The sequence below is a fragment of the Cetorhinus maximus genome, chromosome 11, assembly GCF_964194155.1.
Source record: "Cetorhinus maximus chromosome 11, sCetMax3.hap1.1, whole genome shotgun sequence".
Lineage (NCBI taxonomy): Eukaryota > Metazoa > Chordata > Chondrichthyes > Lamniformes > Cetorhinidae > Cetorhinus > Cetorhinus maximus.
The window spans coordinates 96,550,492-96,568,840 of NC_135889.1; the positions used below are offsets into that span (position 1 = coordinate 96,550,492).

The 18,349-nt window shown below is 43.6% G+C and overlaps 1 protein-coding gene across 1 annotated transcript in view; it reads right to left on the reverse strand.

Annotated features, from left to right (window-relative positions):
- The window catches only part of LOC144686788 (low-density lipoprotein receptor-related protein 1-like), a 1,926,687-nt gene that overhangs the window by 663,686 nt on the left and 1,244,652 nt on the right, over nucleotides 1-18,349 (reverse strand). The window lies entirely within an intron of this gene.

Here is an 18,349-nt window from a genome sequence, read left to right on the forward strand (position 1 = left end):
CCTTACAATCTCCTCACAATTTACTTTCCTACCTATCTTTGTGTCATCAGCAAATTTAGCAACTATACCATCGGTCCATTCATCCAAGTCATTTATATAAATTGTAAGAAGTTGAGGCTCAGCAATGATCTCTGTGGCACACCACTTGTTACATCCTGCCAATCAGAAAAAGACCCATTATGGCTAACCTCTGTTTCCTGTTAGCTAGCCAATCATCTATCCATGCCAATATATTGCCCCCTACACCATGAACTTTTACACATTAACCTTTGATGTGGCACCTTGTCAAATGCCTTCTGGGAATCTAAGCACAGTACATCCATCAGTTCCCCTTAATCCACAACACATGTGACTCCTTCAAAGAATTCCAATAAATTGGTTAAACATGATTTCCCTTTCACAAAACCATTCTGGCTCTATCTGATTGCCTTAAATTTTTCGAAGTACCCTGCCATCACATCTTTAATAATAATTTCTAACATTTGCCCTCTGACAGAAGTTAGGCTAACTGGCCTGTAGTTTCCTGCTTTCTATCTCCCTCCTTCTTGAATAAAGAAGTTACATTTGCTATTTTCCAATCTAATGGAACCTTCCCTGAATCTAATGAATTTTGGAACATTAAAGTCAACACATCAATTATTTCAATACCCACTTCCCTCAAGACCATAGGATGAAGTCTATCAGGACTCAAGGATTAATCAGCCCTCAGCTCCAACAATTTGCTCAATACCACTTCTCTGGTGATTGTAATTTTCCTGAGTTCCTCCCACCCTTCGATTTCCTGGGGAGGCAATGACATAGTGGTATTGTTGTTGGACTAGTAATCCAGAGACCCAGGATAATGCTCTGGGCACCTGGGTTTGAATCCTGCCACAGCAGATGGCGAAATTTGAATTCAATAAAAGTCTGGAACTAAAATGTCTAATGATGACTGTGAAACCATTGTTGATTGTCGTAAAAACCCATCTGGTTCATGAATGCCCCTTTAGGAAATCTGCTGTTCTTACATGGTCTCGCCTACATGGGACTCCAGACCCACAGCAATGTGGTTGACTCTTAAATGGCCAAGTAAGGCCCTCAGTTGTATCAAAACCACTAAAAAACCTCAAGGAGTGAAACCAGACAGACCACCCGGCATTGACCGAGGCAACAGAGACAACAACGACAAACTCAGCCCTGTCAACCCTCCTTCCTTTCACCTGGGGGCTTGTGCCAAAATTGGGAAAGCTGTCTCACAGACCAGTCAAGCAACAGCCTGACATAGTCATACTCACGGAATTATACCCAACGATTCAGATCTAAACTCTGTAGTGCTGTCACATCCAGCCATGTATGGCAGTGGAAAATTAAACAACTCACTGGAGGAGGAGGGTCCACAAATATCCCCATCCTCAATGATTGCTCTTCAGCCAATTCGATTCACTCCATGTGATATGAAGAAACGGCTGAAGGCCCTGGATACTGCAAAGGCTATGGGCCCTGACAATATTCCAGAACATGCCGCACCCCTAGCCAAGCTGTTCCAGTACAGCTGCAACACTGGCATCTACCCAGAAATGTGGAAATTTGCCTTGGTATGTCCTGTACACAAAAAGCAGGACAAATCCAACCTTCCCAATTACCGCCCCATCAGTCTACTCTCAATCATCAGTAAAGCGATGGAAGAGGTCATCAGCAGTGCTATCAAGCGGCACTTACTTAGCAATAACCTGCTCACTGATGCCCAGTTTGGGTTCCGCCAGGGCAACTCAGCTCCTGACCTCATTGCAGCCTTGGTTCAAACATGGACAAAAGAACTGGATTCCTGAGGTGAGAGTGAATAACCTTGACATCAAGGCCGCAATTAAATGAGTGTGGCATCAAGGAGCCTGAGCAAAACTGGAGTCAATGGCAACAAGTGGGAAATCTCTGCTGGTTGGAGTCGTATCTAGCATAAAGAAAGATAGTTGTTGTTGTAGGTCAGTCATCTTAGCTCCAGGACATCACTGCAGGAGTTCTTCAGGGTAGTGTCCTAGGCCCAACTACCTTCAGCTGCTTCATCAATGACCTTCCTTACATCATAAAGTCAGAAATGGGGATGTTCGCTAATGATTACACAATGTTCATCACCATTCGCAGCTCCTCAGATACTGAAGCAGTCCATGTCCAAATGCAGCAAGACCTGTACAATATCCAGGCTTGGACTGACAGGTGGCAAATAACATTCGCACCACACAAGTGCCAGGCAATGACCATCGCCAACAAGGGAGGACCTAGCCATCGCCCCTTTACTTTTAATGGCATTACCATTACTGAATCCCCTGCTATCAACATCCTGGGGGTTAGCATTGACCAGAAATTGAACTGGAATAGCCATATAAATACTGTGGTTGCAAGAGCAGGTCAGAGGCTAGGAATCCTGCAGCGAGTAACTCACCTCCTGACTCCCCAAAGCCTGTCCACCATCTACAAGGAACAAATCAGGAGTGTGATGGAATACTCTCCATTTACCTGGATGAGTGCAGCACCCACAACACTCAAGAAGTTTGACACCATCCAGGACAAAGCAGCCCACTTGACTGGCACCCCATCCACAAACATTCACTCTCTCCACCACTGATGAACAGTAGCAGCAGTGTGTAACATCTACAAGATGTACTGCAGAAACTCACCAAGGCTCCTTAGACAGCACCTTCCAAACCCATGACCGCAACCATCTAGAAGGACAAGGGTAGCAGGCGCATGGGAGCACCACCACCAGGAAGTTCCACTCCAAGTCACTCACCATCCTGACTTGGAAATATATCACTGTTCCTTCACTGTCACTGGGTCAAAATCCTGGAACTTTCTCAATTGCAGCTCTTTGGGCATACCTATACCACATGGACTGCCGCAGTTCAGGAAGGCAGCTCACCACCACCTTCTCAAGTGCTATTCTGGATAGGCAATAAATGCTGACCTTTTGTCAGAACTAGAAAATATAACAGTGAGAAATGCTCCTCTAGAAACATCTTTTGTTTCTTCACATATCACATTATCATCCCCTTTTACTTTGCACCATCATCTCTTTTGTCATTTGATCAACTCTTGCCCTCCACTCTTGCAAACCTTCTCTTTTGTTCTTTTCTCCCTCCCATCTTTCCTTGCCTTTGTACTTGTTTGAAATCTGTTGCATCACCACGTTTTCAAGTTCTGGTAAAAGGCAATTGACCTGAAATATTAACTTTCCTCTGTATGCCTACAGGATACCGAATATATCCAACTTTTTCTGTTTTCAGTCGTGAATAGGTCATGCACATGGTGGAAAAATTCTACCTGACAATGTGAACTCTGTAAATAGATAGTGATACTGAGCAGAAAGCTGGACCGACTAAAACAAGGTTGACTTGGGTTGGAACCCACGTTAAAAAAGTTTATTTTCTTACTGCAGTTTATTTCTAAGCTTTTATAATAGAGTCAATATTTCACTCTCGAGTATCTAGGTTACATAAGGGATCGCCTCATTGTTTATATCGCTCCATGGAAATGTAAAGAGATTGCAGAGCTGAGAGAGTGCAAAGGCTAAACCAATTGAGCTTCAGGTCAGGTTCCAGTTGCAACCTGGGAACAGATTCAAGGTAATTAAGGAAAAGCAGTATCTCCATAGTTGCGCAGCAAAACAAAATATTACTGATGGAAGAAAAAGTGAATACATAGAATGTTTGGCCTGATATCATCATTTGGGTCTTAGATCTAGACTTACAGTTAATGCTGGAGGCAAAGCTTTTGGTAAACACTACCTTTTGTGAACATTATAATAACTATGTGCAATACAGATGTAGCATGAGATTCTAAATAGAACTATCTCTCTCCATGCTCTGTTATGTAATCTTACATCGCTGATGATGTAGACTATATATTTACATATTTAACATTAACCCTTGATACGTCATTGCCCTCCAAGTCTGTGGCTCCAATAAGTACATTATTTACATTATCCTACATCTCCCCCTGAAATCTCTGGTTCACAGAGATAAGGATTGTGATGGTTTTGTCAATCTCCCTGACCTTGATCTCAGCTCTCTCGGAGGTTGCACAGGGTTCAAGTTCTGTTCTCTCTCGAACTCTGAAGAGTAGTATGCAAATCATCAGAGACTATTGGTTCTCTGTTCAAGTTGTCTTCCCAGTCATATGGTTAGTTAGTCCATTCCATTTATAATCTTAAACTTAGAGATATAAGTGTGCTTTTATTTCTTCCCACTGTATCATTTTCATTTCTACAAGATAAGATCTCCAACTTTGTGCCTTTTCCAACACTTGGTCTTCTCGATTCTGTTCTTGAATGCTGACTGATTCATTTAGTTGGAGTTCTAGTAAATTATGCATGTTATGGCGTTGATTTTTGGTCTGATTTGCATGATACTCATCCTCCTTCTCCCTTATTCTCTTCATATCAGTTACTTTTAAAAATGGCATGAGCATATGTGGAAGAACGGGATAAAGGGATACTTGTGGATGTACAGTAATTTGATTTCTGGAAGGCATTGATAAGGTGTCGCATTAAAGGTTAGTCCAGAAAATAAAAGTTCATGATGCAATGAATTATTAGTTTTATCAGTATTGTAAAGTTTACTGGCAGTGCCAAAACCTATTGGGAAGTGTAAGCTTTATTAATTATAATTAATTAATTAGCAATCAATTAATTAACACATATTGGAGATGACGTGGCAGGTGATGTGCTGCGATTGCAGGATGTGGGAGCTTCTGGATACCACTGTCATCCAAACACATCTGCAATAAGTGTTTGCAACTGCAGGAACTTCGGCTCCGAGTTAATGAGCTGGAGGCTGCAGACACTGTGGCACATCAGAGAGGGGGAAAGTTACCTGGACACTTTATTCCAGGAGACAGTCACACCCCTTAGGATGGAGTCATCTGATTTGGTCAGTGGTCAGGGAAGGGGACCCAGAGGGCAGGAGTGCAGGAGCCTCGGCCCATGCAATTGTCTAACAGGTTTGAGGTTTTTTCGGCTTGTTTGGATGAGAGTGGGGGCTGAAGGGTGGATGAGCTAATTGGTCATGGAACCGTGGTACAGGAAGGTATTCAAGCTGGGGCAGTTACAAGAAATAAAGTGCTAGTAGAAGACAGTATAGTCAGAGGGATTGACACCATTCTCTGCAGCAAACAGTGAAAGCCCAGACAGCTGCGTTGCCTGCCTGGCACTGGGGTTCAGGATACCTACTCAGGGCTGGAGAGGAACTTGTAGTGGGAGGGGGAGAACCCAGTTAACGTGGTCCATTTTGGTACCAATGACATAGACAAGACAAAGAAGGAGGTTCTGCACAGTCAGTATGATGAGCTTGGCACCAAATTAAAAAGCAGAACCTTAAATGTCATAATCTCTGGATTATTACCTGAGCCACATGCAAATTGGCATAGGACAAATCAGATTAGGGAGATGAATGGGGTAAGGGGCAGGATATTTAATGGGGATTTGAGGAAAGTTTTTTTCACCCAGAGGGCGGGGTTATCTGGAACTCACTGCCTGAAAGGGTGATAGAGGCAGGAACCCTCTCAACATTTAAGAGTATTTAGATGAACACTTGAAACAACAAAGCATAGAAGGCTACGGGCCAAGTGCTGGAAAATGGGATTAGATAGGGGTTTGATGACTGGTGCAGACACGATGGGCTGAAGAGCCTCTTTCTGTGCTGTAAAATTCTATGACTCTATGAATGCATGGCTCAAAGACTGGTGTGGGAGAAGTGGGTCCGGTTTGTGGGGCACTGGCACCAATACTGGGGAAAGTGGGATCTGTACCGTTGCGACGATCTAGATCTGAACCGTGCTGGGACCAGTGTTCTTGCATGCTGCATGACTAAGGGAGTAGAGAGGGTTTTAAACTAAGTAGTCGGGGCAAGGGTAAAAATTGGGGAAGATGTGGTAAATCAAAGAGTAGAGACAAGGCAAAATAGAAAGGTATTATTACAGGAAATGAAAAACAGACTGTGACAGGAAGGGATAGAAAGTACAAATCTAACTATAAATCAACAGATGAGGCTAGAGGTTATAAAAAGAATAGAAGGATAAAACTAAAGGCCCTGTATTTGAATGCATGAAGCATTCAAAACAAAACAGATGAACTGAAAGCGCACATAGAAATAAATAAGTACAATTTGATAGCCATTACGGAGACATGGATACAGGAGGACATGGATTGGGACCTGAATGTTAAAGGGTACAGGACATTTAAGAAGGACAGGAAGCAAGAGAAAGGTGGAGGGTTAGCTCTATTAGTTAATGATGGTATTAGCATAACAGAGAGGGATGACCTAAGTTCAGGAAACCAGAATGTGGAAACGGTTTGGGTAGAGACGGGAAATGGTGAATGCAAGAAGTCACTTGTGGGAGTTGCGTACAGGCCCTTAATAGTAACCACATGGTAGAATGGAGCATAAAGGAAGAAATAAAGGGAGCTTGTCAGAAAGAAACAGCAATAGTCATGTGAGATTTTAATCTACATATAGGCCAGGATTTTTACCTTGGCGAGCGGTCGCGAAGCTGGCCACCGCCTGCGATTGGGCCCAGACATCGATTTCCTGATGGCTAGCCAATTAATGGCCAGCGAGCGTGAAATGGATGCTGCAGTGCTCAGCGCTGCCAGTGTGGGGGCGGGAGGAGGGTGAGCACGGAAGTTTGTGCATGCGCCCGGCTGCACACAATGTAAGCTCCCTGAGGCACAGAGCTGCCCCAGGGAGCTGAAAATTTTAAAAAATCAGAAATACAAAACTTAGCAATGTTAAAAACATTGTGACTCTGTCACAGGGAGCAGAGACATGTTATAAATGACATTTAAACATTTTAATTCAATTTTTAATTGCTCTTGTAAACTTCATCCCGCCCGTAATTGAGGTTTCCTAAAAAATGCAAAGGCCGCCTGGCCTTTTCGCCTGCCCGCCAACTGTGAGGTTGGACAGGCAGCAAAAAAATTCATTCAATTATAACTTTAATGGCCTTAATAGACCTGTTAATCGTTGGCGGGTGCGCTGCCAACTCCCACATGTGCCGATCGACCGAAATATTGTGTGAGTACGCAACGACGTCAGGACGCCCATCCGACGTCATCACGTATCATTTTACACTTGAGTGGGTTGGGCATGTGCCCGCTCGCTCAGCGCAAATTTCTGCCCATGGACTGGAAAAATCAGATGGGCAAAGGTAGCCCAAATGAAAAGTTCATAGAATGTTTCCGGGATAGTTTCTTAGAACAGCATGTTCTGGAGCCAACCAGCGAGCAGGCTAAACTAGAACTGGTATTGTGCAATGAAATGGGATTAATTAATGATATCATAGTGAAGGCGCCCCTAAGTAGCAGTGACCATAGTATGATTGAATTTTACGTTCAGTTTGAGGGAGAGAGGAGTGTGCCTGATACTATGCCCAGGATTTTACGGCCCCTCCCGCCAGCGGGATATTACAGTCCAGCCGAACAGAATGTAGATTTAAATTGCTCCCCGCATCTGCCGGGGCTGGGGGAGGGGAAGGGAGGGGGGATGGGGGGTGCATGCCGTGGTTGGGGGGGGTAAAATTCTGGCCTATGTTTTTAAGCTTTTAAATAAGGGTAATTATGAGGGCATGAAAGCGGAGCTGGCTAAAGTGAATTGGCAAATTAGGTTAAGGGATAGGACAATAGAGATGCAGTGGCAAACATTTAAGGAGATATTTCAGAATAGACAAATTCCATCGAGTAAGAAAAAGTCCAAGGGACAGACACACAATCCATGGTTATCTAGAAAGGTTAAAGATAATACCAATCCTAAAGAAAAAGTATATAATTGTGCAAAGATAGGTGGAAGGCCAGAAGATTGGACACAATATAAGGAACAGTAAAGGATAAGTAAAAGATTAATAAGGAGGGGAAAAAATTAGAGTATGAGAGAAAGCTGGCCAGAAATATAAAAACAGATAGTAAGAGTTTCTATAAATGTTTAGAAAGAAATGAGTCAACAAAGTGAACGTTGGTCCTATTAAAAAAATGAGTCTGGAGAAATAATAATGGAAAACAGGGGAATGGCAGATGAATTGAACAGGTATTTTGCATCAGTCTTCACTATAGGGGTTACAAGTAACATCTCAGGAGCAGCTATAAATCAGGAAATGGAAGGAAGGGAGGAACTCAGGAAAATTACAATTACCGGAGAAGTGGTACTGAGTAAATTGTTGGAGCTGCGGCTGACAAGTGCCTGGGTCCTGATGGACTTCACCCTAGGGTCTTAAAAGAAGTGGCTAGTGAGATAGTTGATGCAGTGGTTTTAATTTTCCGAAACTCCCTAGATTTGGGGAGGGTCCCATTAGATTGGAAGATAGAAAATGTAACTCCATTATTCAAAATGGGAAGGAGACAGAAAGTGGGAAACTACAGGCCAGTTAGCTTAACATCTAGCATAGGGAAAATGTTGGAAGCCATTATTAACAAAGCTATAGCAGGGCACTTGGATAAGTTCAAGGTAATCAGGCAGAGTCAACATGGTTTTGAGAAAGGGAAATCATGTTTAACCAACTTATTGGAGTTCTTTGAGGAAGTAATGTGTGCTGTGGATAAAGGGGAACAGGTGCATGTACTTTACTTGGATTACTAGAAGGCATTTGATGATGTGCCGCATCAAAGGTTATTGCAGAACATAAAAGTTCATGGTATAGGGGGTAACATATTGTCATGGATAGAAGATTGACTGGCTAACGGGAAGCAGAGAGTAGGCATAAATGGGTCTTTTTCAGGTTGGCAGGATGTAATGAGTAGTGTGCCACAGGGATCAGTGCTGGGACCTCAACTGTTTACAATTTACATAAATGACTTGGATGAAGGGATGGATGGGATGGTTGCCCAATTTGCTGATGACACAAAGATAGGTAGGAAAGTAAGTTGTGAAGAGGATATAAGGAGGCTACAAAAAGATGTAGATAGGTTAAGTGAGTGGCCAAGAGTCTGGCAAATGGAGTATAATATGAGAAATTGTCCATTTTGGCAAAAAGGAAAAAGAGGCATATTATCTAAATGGTGAGAGATTGCAGAGCTCTGCACTTCAGAGGGATCTGGGTGTCTTAATGCATGAATCACAAAAGGCTCATATGCAGATACAGCAAGTAATTAGGAAAGCTAACAGAATGTTATCATTTATTGTGAGGCAAATTGATTACAAAAGTAGTGAGATTATGCTTCAGTTGTACACGGCATTGGTGAGATCTGGAATACTGTGTACAGTACTGGTCTCCTTATTTAAAGAAAGATGTAAATGTGTTAGAAGCAGCTCAGGGAAGGCTTACGAGACTAATACCAGCAATGGGTGGGTTATCTTATGAGGAAAGGTTGGACAGGTTAGGCTTGTTTAGAAGAGTAAGTGGTAACTTGATCGAAACCTTTAAGATTCTGAGGGGTCTTGACAGAGTGGATGTGGAGAGGACTTTTCCTCTTTTGGGGAGAATCTCGAACCAGAGGTTACAGTTTAAAAATAAGGGGGAGATTTTTCTCCTTGTTGTGGTGTTGGGCGGGGGCGAGCGCGGGTGGGTGTGCAGCGCGCAAAAGAGCGCAGAGATCTCCCTGAGGCTTGGAGCTGCCTCAGGGAGATTAGTGTGATTTTAAAAAATTTTAATAAAGAAAAAAAAAATTTAAGACAGTGTCACATGAGCTGGGACATGTCGACGAACATCAATAAAAAAATGTATTTAATTTATTAACCCTTCCCGCCCGTGGATAAGGTTTCAATGTAAATGCAAAGGCCGCCTGGGCTCTTCGCCTGCCTGCCAACCTTAAGGTTGGGTGGGCAGCTCAGTTAATAACTTTGATTAATTTTTAAATGGCCTTCATAGGCCTTTGACAGTTTGGCAGGCGCGCAGTCGACTCTGCTGCGCGCCCGCCGAACTGAGGGTCAAAATGACGGGTGGTGACGTCGGGTTGCACGCTCGAAGATTCTGGCCAAGGGGTTGCTCAGTTAAGACAGGGATGAGGAGAAAATATTTCTCCCAGAGGGCTGTGAGCCTTTGGAACTCTTTTCCTCAAAAGGCAGTGAAAGCAGAGTCTTTGAATATTTTTAAGACAGAGCTAGATAGATTCTTTATTAACAAGGGGGTGAAGGGTTATCGGGGGTAAGCAGGAATTGAGTTCCTGCTTGAGTTGAGGTTACAATCAGATCAGCCATGATCTTATGGAATGGCAGAGCAGGATTGAGGGGCCGAATGGCCTACTCCTGCTCCTAATTTGTATGTCCGTATGGTTGTATGTATGTTCATTTGCAGGAATTGAGCCCGTAGTTTTCTTCCCATCAGAAGTTCTGACGGAGCCAAAGTGTTTTGAAGTGGTGTGAAATAGTAGTTCAATGGTGCTAAGTTAATATCATCATTCTTTTTCAACAAAGCTTTTACCCCTCTTACTCCCTTTTTAGCCTCTGAATTTGCTTGTCGGTACCTGGGTGAACCCTTCATTCACAAACTGGGGGCCATTGTCTAAAATGCCAAGATCTGGAAAACCACATGTAGCAAAAATGTAATTCAGTGAATTAAAGACAGCTTCCGAGGTTGCTCCATGATGACGTTTAACCTCAATCCATCTGGAGTAATAGTCAACAACTAGAAGGAATGTGGTCCCCTTGAGCTTAAAAAAGTCCATTCCAAGACATTCCCACTATGGTTGCCAATCCTCCCAGGAGACTGCCAGAATCATCCCCAATCTCCTGGAGGCTACTAATAGCAATCCGGGAGATTGTAAAATGATAGGATTCCCCATTAACCCATTAACTTCCATCCCGACAGCCAGAGTCCATTTCACTGAAAGGTATTTCATAGGCAGGGTCGGCAGCACTCACGCATAGGCACAGTCAGAGTAATGACATAGCATATTACGTCATGGCCACACACGTTGTTGACCTGAGCTGCTTGCTGCCTTGCCTATTTTGTGTGTGTGTGTGCGTTTGGGGGAGCAAGTGGAAAGATTGGGGTCTGTGCTGGAGCGGATGAAAATTCAGCAGTGGCTGTTTTAAAGGGCATTTAATTGTGGTTCCAATGGGACTAGCTAGGATACAAAGTACTTTTATGTGCATCAAAGAAACCTACCCCCTCCCGCTAATGTCCAGGGGTTTGGACTTTACCACCCCCAAAGGTGCTCATGAGCTCGTGCCATATCCAGGGTTCTGCGCCGACATTTCCCAGGATATGGCCAGCCGGAGTTGGCAACCCTCGTTCCCACGGTCTGGATGGAAATGAGGATACCATCAGCAGTTCTTTTTGCTCTTTGCATGAGATTGAAAAGCTGATGCAGCGCAAAATCTTTTCCCCTAGTGATTTTGAGATCCCTGGCCTCAAACTGAACTCCAGCATGACACTTTGTAATGCCTGTAATGCATTCCCTGAAGGATCTCAAGTCTGAGGATTCTTGTTTTTTTTTTATCCATAGGGCCAGCATTTATTGCCCATCCCTAGTTGCCCTTGAGAAGCTGGTGGTGAGTTGACTTCTTGAACCACTGCAGTCCATGTGTATGACCAACCTCTCATCATAAATTAGCAAGTGATCCACAACGCTGAAATGTCTTTGTTGCTTGAAGTATTGTTTCAGGATGAGATTGTTTGGAACATATTCTGGCCATCCATTTTTGCAGTATTCTCTAATTTTGCCACATCTTTCATCTGCTTTTTGTGCTTGTCAGATATCATTCAGCCGCTGTGTTGTTGCAGGTGGGAATTCTGTAGTCAATGAGGTATATGACTATATATCCTCAATGAACTTTATGTCCTCCTGTTCAGGCTTCTCAACAGAAACGTGTGATAATGCATCTGCTGTTGTTTGTTATTTGCCATGGCATATTCGGTCATTGAACCTCATGAGCCTCAGCCAAAATCTCTGGACTCTAGGTGGCATTTTGCTGGTTCTTTGATATTTAATAAGGTGACTTCTCACAGGCCCACGTGGCTGCTAATTCCTCTATTTCAATTACAGAGTATTTTTGTTCCATTTCAGTCAATGACCAAGATGCATTATGTACTGGTCTGCATGTTGCATCTTTCTGGATTTGAAAGAGTACTGCTCCTCGTCCAGTCGCAGACACATCTGCAACAACTATTATGGGCAGTTCCGGGTCATAGTGTGCTAGTATGTCTGGTATACTACATTTAGTGTGAAGTATAACAAGGACAGGACGCAGATCGTGGACAATTTATACTGCAACTTATTGTTGAAGAAAAGAGACATGCTGTCGAAGCTTTTCATCTTTCACTCATCTGGATAGATTTGCTAGAACACCAATTCCAAATGAAACACCAACTTCTACTAACCCAGAGAGTGCTGACTGATTAGCAAGTGGACTCTGATTGGTAGAGGCATTGTAATGGAAAATGCACCAGGGAACGGTTAACTGCCAAGCTTTGTTTAAATTCAAACCAGGCAGATCGACTATGATTGGTCCAGGCATTGCCATAGGGAATGAATGAGTGATTGGCTGCCCCCCCTACCCCCTCAAGCTTTTGGTTAGTTGAAAAAGGCACAATGTGTGGACATGCTCTTTCTGTTTGCAAAGGTCAGGGCCCTGTGTGTGAATATATGTAGATTCATTCCATGGCAATGCCTCTACCAATCCGAGTCCACTTGCCAGCTAATCAGCACTCTCTTCTCATGCAGTATAAATTGTTGTTCCCTTCAGAATTGGTATTCTTACGAATCTGTCCTGATGAGTGCAAAATGAAAGATTTCGACAGCATGTCCCTTTTTTCAGCAATACTCAAGTTCTGTACTACAAAACAGCTTTGGAAATTTATATTTACATTAGGTTCTGAAGAAGAGCTGTATTGGATTCAAAATATTAACTCTTTCTCCACAGATGCTGCCAGACCTGCTGAATTTTTCTAGCACTTTCTGTTTTTATTTCAGATAGCCAGCATTAGCAGTATTTTGCTTTTAATTTATATTGCATACTCAATTTTGTTGATAGATGCAGTTCTAGTGTTAACTGACATGAGATGGTGCTGTTTGTTGCTGGTAAGGTGCTAAAGGGTATTCCTTTTAGAGTTAGACATAGCAGTATTGAGTCAGATGGTACAACTAGAGTCAGCTATAAGTTGGGGGAAAAGCCTGCAAATCTCTGAATGCAATTGAAAGGGGTTTTTACAGCTGCAACAGCCATCAACAAAGATAGGTTCCAGTAACATTGGGAGAGAAAGATAGTGGTCTGGAGTAATTAAAGCTGCTTTCATATTGACATTGATGGCATATGCTAGTAACCTGAGCTCCTGACAGATTGGTTTTGTGTAGCTAACAGCAATCTCAATACAAACTTGCTGGGTTCAATTTTTTTAAATTCATTTACGAGATGTGGGCGTCAATGGCTAGGACAGGATTCATTGCCTATCCCTAATTACCCAGTTGAAATAAAAATAGGAGGTGGTCAGGAGCTGGGGTACAGCCGTAAGTGTCAAGTTACCTTGTCTGAGTCAAATGGTCTTGGGTTCAAGCCTCACTCCATAATTTGATCACATAATCCAGGCAGACACGTCAGGATAGTTTTTGGAAATGCAACCTTTTCAAGTGAGATGTTGTATCAAGGCCCTCTCTTCTGTTCAGGCTGGGATAGAAGATCCCCTGCAACTTTTTGAAAAAGGGCAAGACATTCTTCTGGTTCCTGGCCAACATTTCTGTCTCAACTAAAACTACCAAAATTTGCTTGCATAACAATAGTCACCACACAACAACTTATGTTTTTATAGCACCTTTAAAATACTAAAATGTCCCAAGGTGCTTCACAGAAGCGCTACAAAGCAAATTTGGATACAAGGCCAGTTTAGGTGATATTAGGGCAGATAGCCAAAAGCTTGGTCAAAGAGGTCGGTTTTAAGGAGCATCTTAAATGAAGAAAGAGAGGTATAGAGGCAAAGAGATTTAGGGAGGGAGTTCCAGAACTTAGAGCCTGGGTATCTGAAGCATACGGCCACCAATGATGAAGCAATTAAATTCAGAGATGCTCAAAGAGGGAAAAATTAGATGCGCGCATATATCTTGGGGGGCTGTAGGGTTGGTGGAGATTACAGAGATAGGGAAGGCTAATAACATGGAGGAATTGGAGAACAAGCATGGGGTTTTTAAAATCAATGTGTTGATTGACCAGGAGCCAATGTAGATCAGAGGGTGATAGATGAATGGGACTTGGTGCAAGTGGGGACACAGGCAGCAGAGTTTTAGATGACCTTAACATTATGGAGGGTAGAATGTGGGAGATCAGCCAGGAGTCCATTGGAATAGTGGAGAAAATAAAGGCATGAATGAGAGTTTCAGCAGCAGATGAGCTGAGGCATAGGCAAAATCTGGTAAAGGGATGGATTGACATTAGTGATGGAGCAGATGTGTGGTTAGAAGCTCACTTGGGGTCGACTAGGACACTGAGGTTGCAAACTATCTGGTTTTGATTCAGGCAATTGACAGGGAAAGGGAAGGACATGGTGGCTTGGGAATGGAGTTTGGAACAGGAATCATGGACAATAACTTCAGTCTTTCCAATATTTAATTGGATGAAATTTCTGCTCATCTAGTTCTGGATATAGGATAAGCAGTCTGGTAATTTAGCAATAGTGGATAAGTCAGAAGAAGTGGTGGCGATGTAGAGCTGAATCCCAGCAGCGTACATGTGAAAACTAGAGCTATGCTTTTGGATGCTGTCGCCAAGGGGCATCATGTAGATGAGAAATAGGAGGCAACCAAGGGTAGATCTTTGTGGGACACCAGAGGAAAAGTTGCAAGAGTGGGAAGAGGAGCCATCGCAAGTGGTACTCTGACTATGATTAGAAAGATAAGGATGGAACCAGGCAGGTGCAGTTCCACCCAGTTCGATGAAAGTGGAGAGGTGCTGGGGAAGGGTAGTGTGGTCAGCCATGTGAAAGGCTGCAGACAGGTCAAGAAGGACAAGGAAGAGTTGTTTACCTTTTGTCGCAATTACATAGGATGTCATTCGTGACTTTGATAATAGTTGTTTTGGTACTGTGGCAGAGTGGAAACCTGCTTGGAGGGATCAAACATGGAGTTCTGGGAAAGCTGACCATGGATTTGGAAAGTGTCAATATGTTCAACGGCATTGGACAGGAAAGCAAGTTTGGAGATGGAATGGTAGTTTAAAAGGATAGTAGAGTCAAGGTTTGTTTTTTTGAGGATCGGGGTAATGATAGCAGATTTGAAGAAAGGGGTAATACCTGAAGAGGCAGAGCTATTAACAATATCAGCTAACATGGGGACCAGGAAGGGAAGTTATATCGTGAACAGTTTGGTGGAATTAGGGTCAAGGGAGTAGGAAGTGAGTCGTAGACAAGATGAGCTTAGAAAGGGCATGATGAAAAACACAAGAGAAACTGGAGAAGGATGCAAGTTCAGGGCTAGGGCAAGGGGAACTTTAGAGTGACTTCAAGAAGTAATTGATAAGAAGCACTTTGAGGCATCTTGAAAATGTGATAATGCACTTTCATATCAATTCCGAGGCAACAACTCGAACTGTGAGGGATATGCTGTGAGATGATTATTTTTGTGACTTAAGTTTTTCTAGAGCGGAACTGTGCCTGCCTCCTCCATTCAAGTTCACATTTGATGTCTTTGCCATCTGTCAACATGTTCTTTCTTTTATAATGTAAAAGGATCATGTTGTAAGGTTAGAGGCAGATCACACAGGAGCAACATCAAAAGAAGTATAGGAAATATCACAGATACATCATGGAAGGGTACTTCTGATTGCTGCCAGTAGCAGGACTGTGCATGTATCTTCTGCTTATAGAAACTTCATAAAGCTTTTCTTTAAGAATTAAAGGGCGAAATTCAAACCTTTGAATCATAGACCTGCCTTATCCCAAGTATCACCTAAATCAAGCTTGCTTTAATTAATCTGAATTTCTGCTAACAGAAAAGGTCAGAGAAAATTATTTTCAAAAATATTAATAGCACTGCTACATAAACAACTAGAAAAATTCCTGCTGCCTCCTCCGGACAGACCACTGAGGTTAAATTAAAGAAGTGTGATCTTAAGTAACTGCCTTTGCCCTCTAAGTTATGCTCAGCTGTCTATTTGTGTGCCAGAGATTGAATTGCAAAACCATTTATTTATTTATAAATTGAATGACCACTCATGATAACTTCCCTGCACCAGCAGATTCTGCTGAAATATTATTTCTTCCTTTGAAAACAGCAAGCGTGTGAGAATATAATTAGACCGGGTGGAATTATATTGGTCTTTTATACAGCTATTATTTTCATTTAGAATATACAAGTAGATGTGCCAATGGGCGATTGTGATCTTGGGAAGGTTTCTTACAAAAAGTAATGGTTCACAATGTGTTACAGTGATAGCCAATTAACCGAGTGCCACTGGAGTTGCTGTTATAATTTGGATGGTGGTCTGCTCCCAGGTGCTGCTGGCCCATTCAGAGGGCTGGCAGATCAGCAGCCTCAGTAGTGCAAGCACTAGCAGTGGCCATTGCTGGATCTGCGCCTATGGAATGGCCAGGTTTTTAAAAATTCATTGGCGGGACGTGGGCGTCGCTAGCTAGGCCAGCATTTATTGCCTATCCCTAGTTGCCCTTGAGAAGGTGGTGAGGTGCCTTCTTGAACCGCTGCAGTCCATGTGGTGTAGATACATCCATTGTGCTGTTAGGAAGGGAGTTCTAGGATTTTGACCCAGAGACAGTGAAGGAACAGTGATATATTTCCAAGTCAGGATGGCGAGTGACTTGGAGTGGAACTTTCAGGTGGTGGTGTTCCCATCTATCTGCTGCCCTTGTCCTTCTAGGTGGTAGTGGTCATGGGTTTGGAAAGTGCTGTCGAAGGAGCCTTGATGAATTTCTGCAGGCATCCTGTAGATGGTACACACTGCTGCTACTGTGCGTCGGTGGTGGAGGGAGTGAATGTTTGTGGATGTGGTGCCAATCAAGCGGGCTGCTTGGTCCTGAATGGTGTCAAGCTTCTTGAATGTTGTGGGAGCTGCACTCATCCAGGCAAGTGGGGAGTATTCTATCACACTCATGACCTGTGCCTTGTAGATGGTGGATGGGCTTTGGGGAGTCAGAAGGTGAGTTACTCGTCGCACGATTCCTAGCATCTGATGTGCCCTTGTAGCCACAGTATTTAGATGGCTAGTCCAGTTCAGTTTCTGGTCAATGGTAACCCCCAGGATGTTGATAGTGGGGGATTCAGTGATGGTAATGCCATTGAACATCAAGGGTTGGGGTCATCAAAGCGGGGTCTGGGGTCCCTAGGGCCATACAGGCAGACCCCAGTGATCGGTAATGATGTGAGGTGGTGAATGAGTCACTGAGGACAGGCAGAGCCGTTGCTCCAGGTGAAGCCAGTGCCACCGGTGGACTCTTCTGTGGCTCATGGAGTGCCAAAAAGGAGGGCGTACCCCCCCAGAGCCCACTCGGGAGTCACCAGGCTTCAGTGTTGTGGTCTCCCCACATAGCAGTGGTTCCTCTTGACCTGAGTAAAATGGCAGCTAGGAAGGGGCCCTTAACTGGCCACTTAAGTGGCTCAGTTGGGCTCTTGGTGGACGGCCAATCTGTCTCCTTTACTGCCATTGGCAAAATGGCATGGCAATGGGAAGACATCGGGCAAGACACTTTCCCATACTAACGGGCTGGATTTTATGCTCCCTGATCGGCAGGTTTGAAGATGGGGAGCTCCATCTCTGACACTTCTCTTCCCTTCCTTGATCTCTCTGTCTCAATTTCTGATGATAGACTGTCCACCAATATCCACTACAAGCCTACCGACTCCCACAGCTACCTTGACTACAGCTCCTCACACCCCGCTTCCTGTAAGGACTCCATCCCATTCTCTCAGTTCCTTCGCCTCCGTCGCATCTGTTATATTTCACTTTTCTCCTAACTATACTCAGTTCTGCCGAAGGGTCATGAAGACCCGAAACGTTAACTGATTTCTTCTCCACCGATGCTGCCAGACCTGCTGAGTTTTTTAAGATGACTTTAGTTAGGTGATTAATGGCCTTAACAGGCCTTTGACGGTTTGGCGGGTGTGCAGCTGACTCCGGTGTGCGCCCACTGAACTGAAAAGATTGGAATGATGCTTGGTCCCGACGTTACCGCGCATCATTTTACGCGTCGGTGTGCAGGGCCTGCCCCTGCATGCCGAACAGAAGATTCAGCCCATAGATAATGCCCAAAGTTTGCACCTGACACTAAATTGGGAGCAGTGAAAAGAAAGACTGGCAAAATCTTGGGATACGCCTAAGCACTTTACAACAAATGAAGTATCTTTAAAGTATGGTCACTGTTAGATTGTATGAAACAGGACAGCCAATTTGAGCATAGCAAGGTCCCACAAACAGCAATGCGATACGACCAATCATCTGTTTTTTTCAGTGGT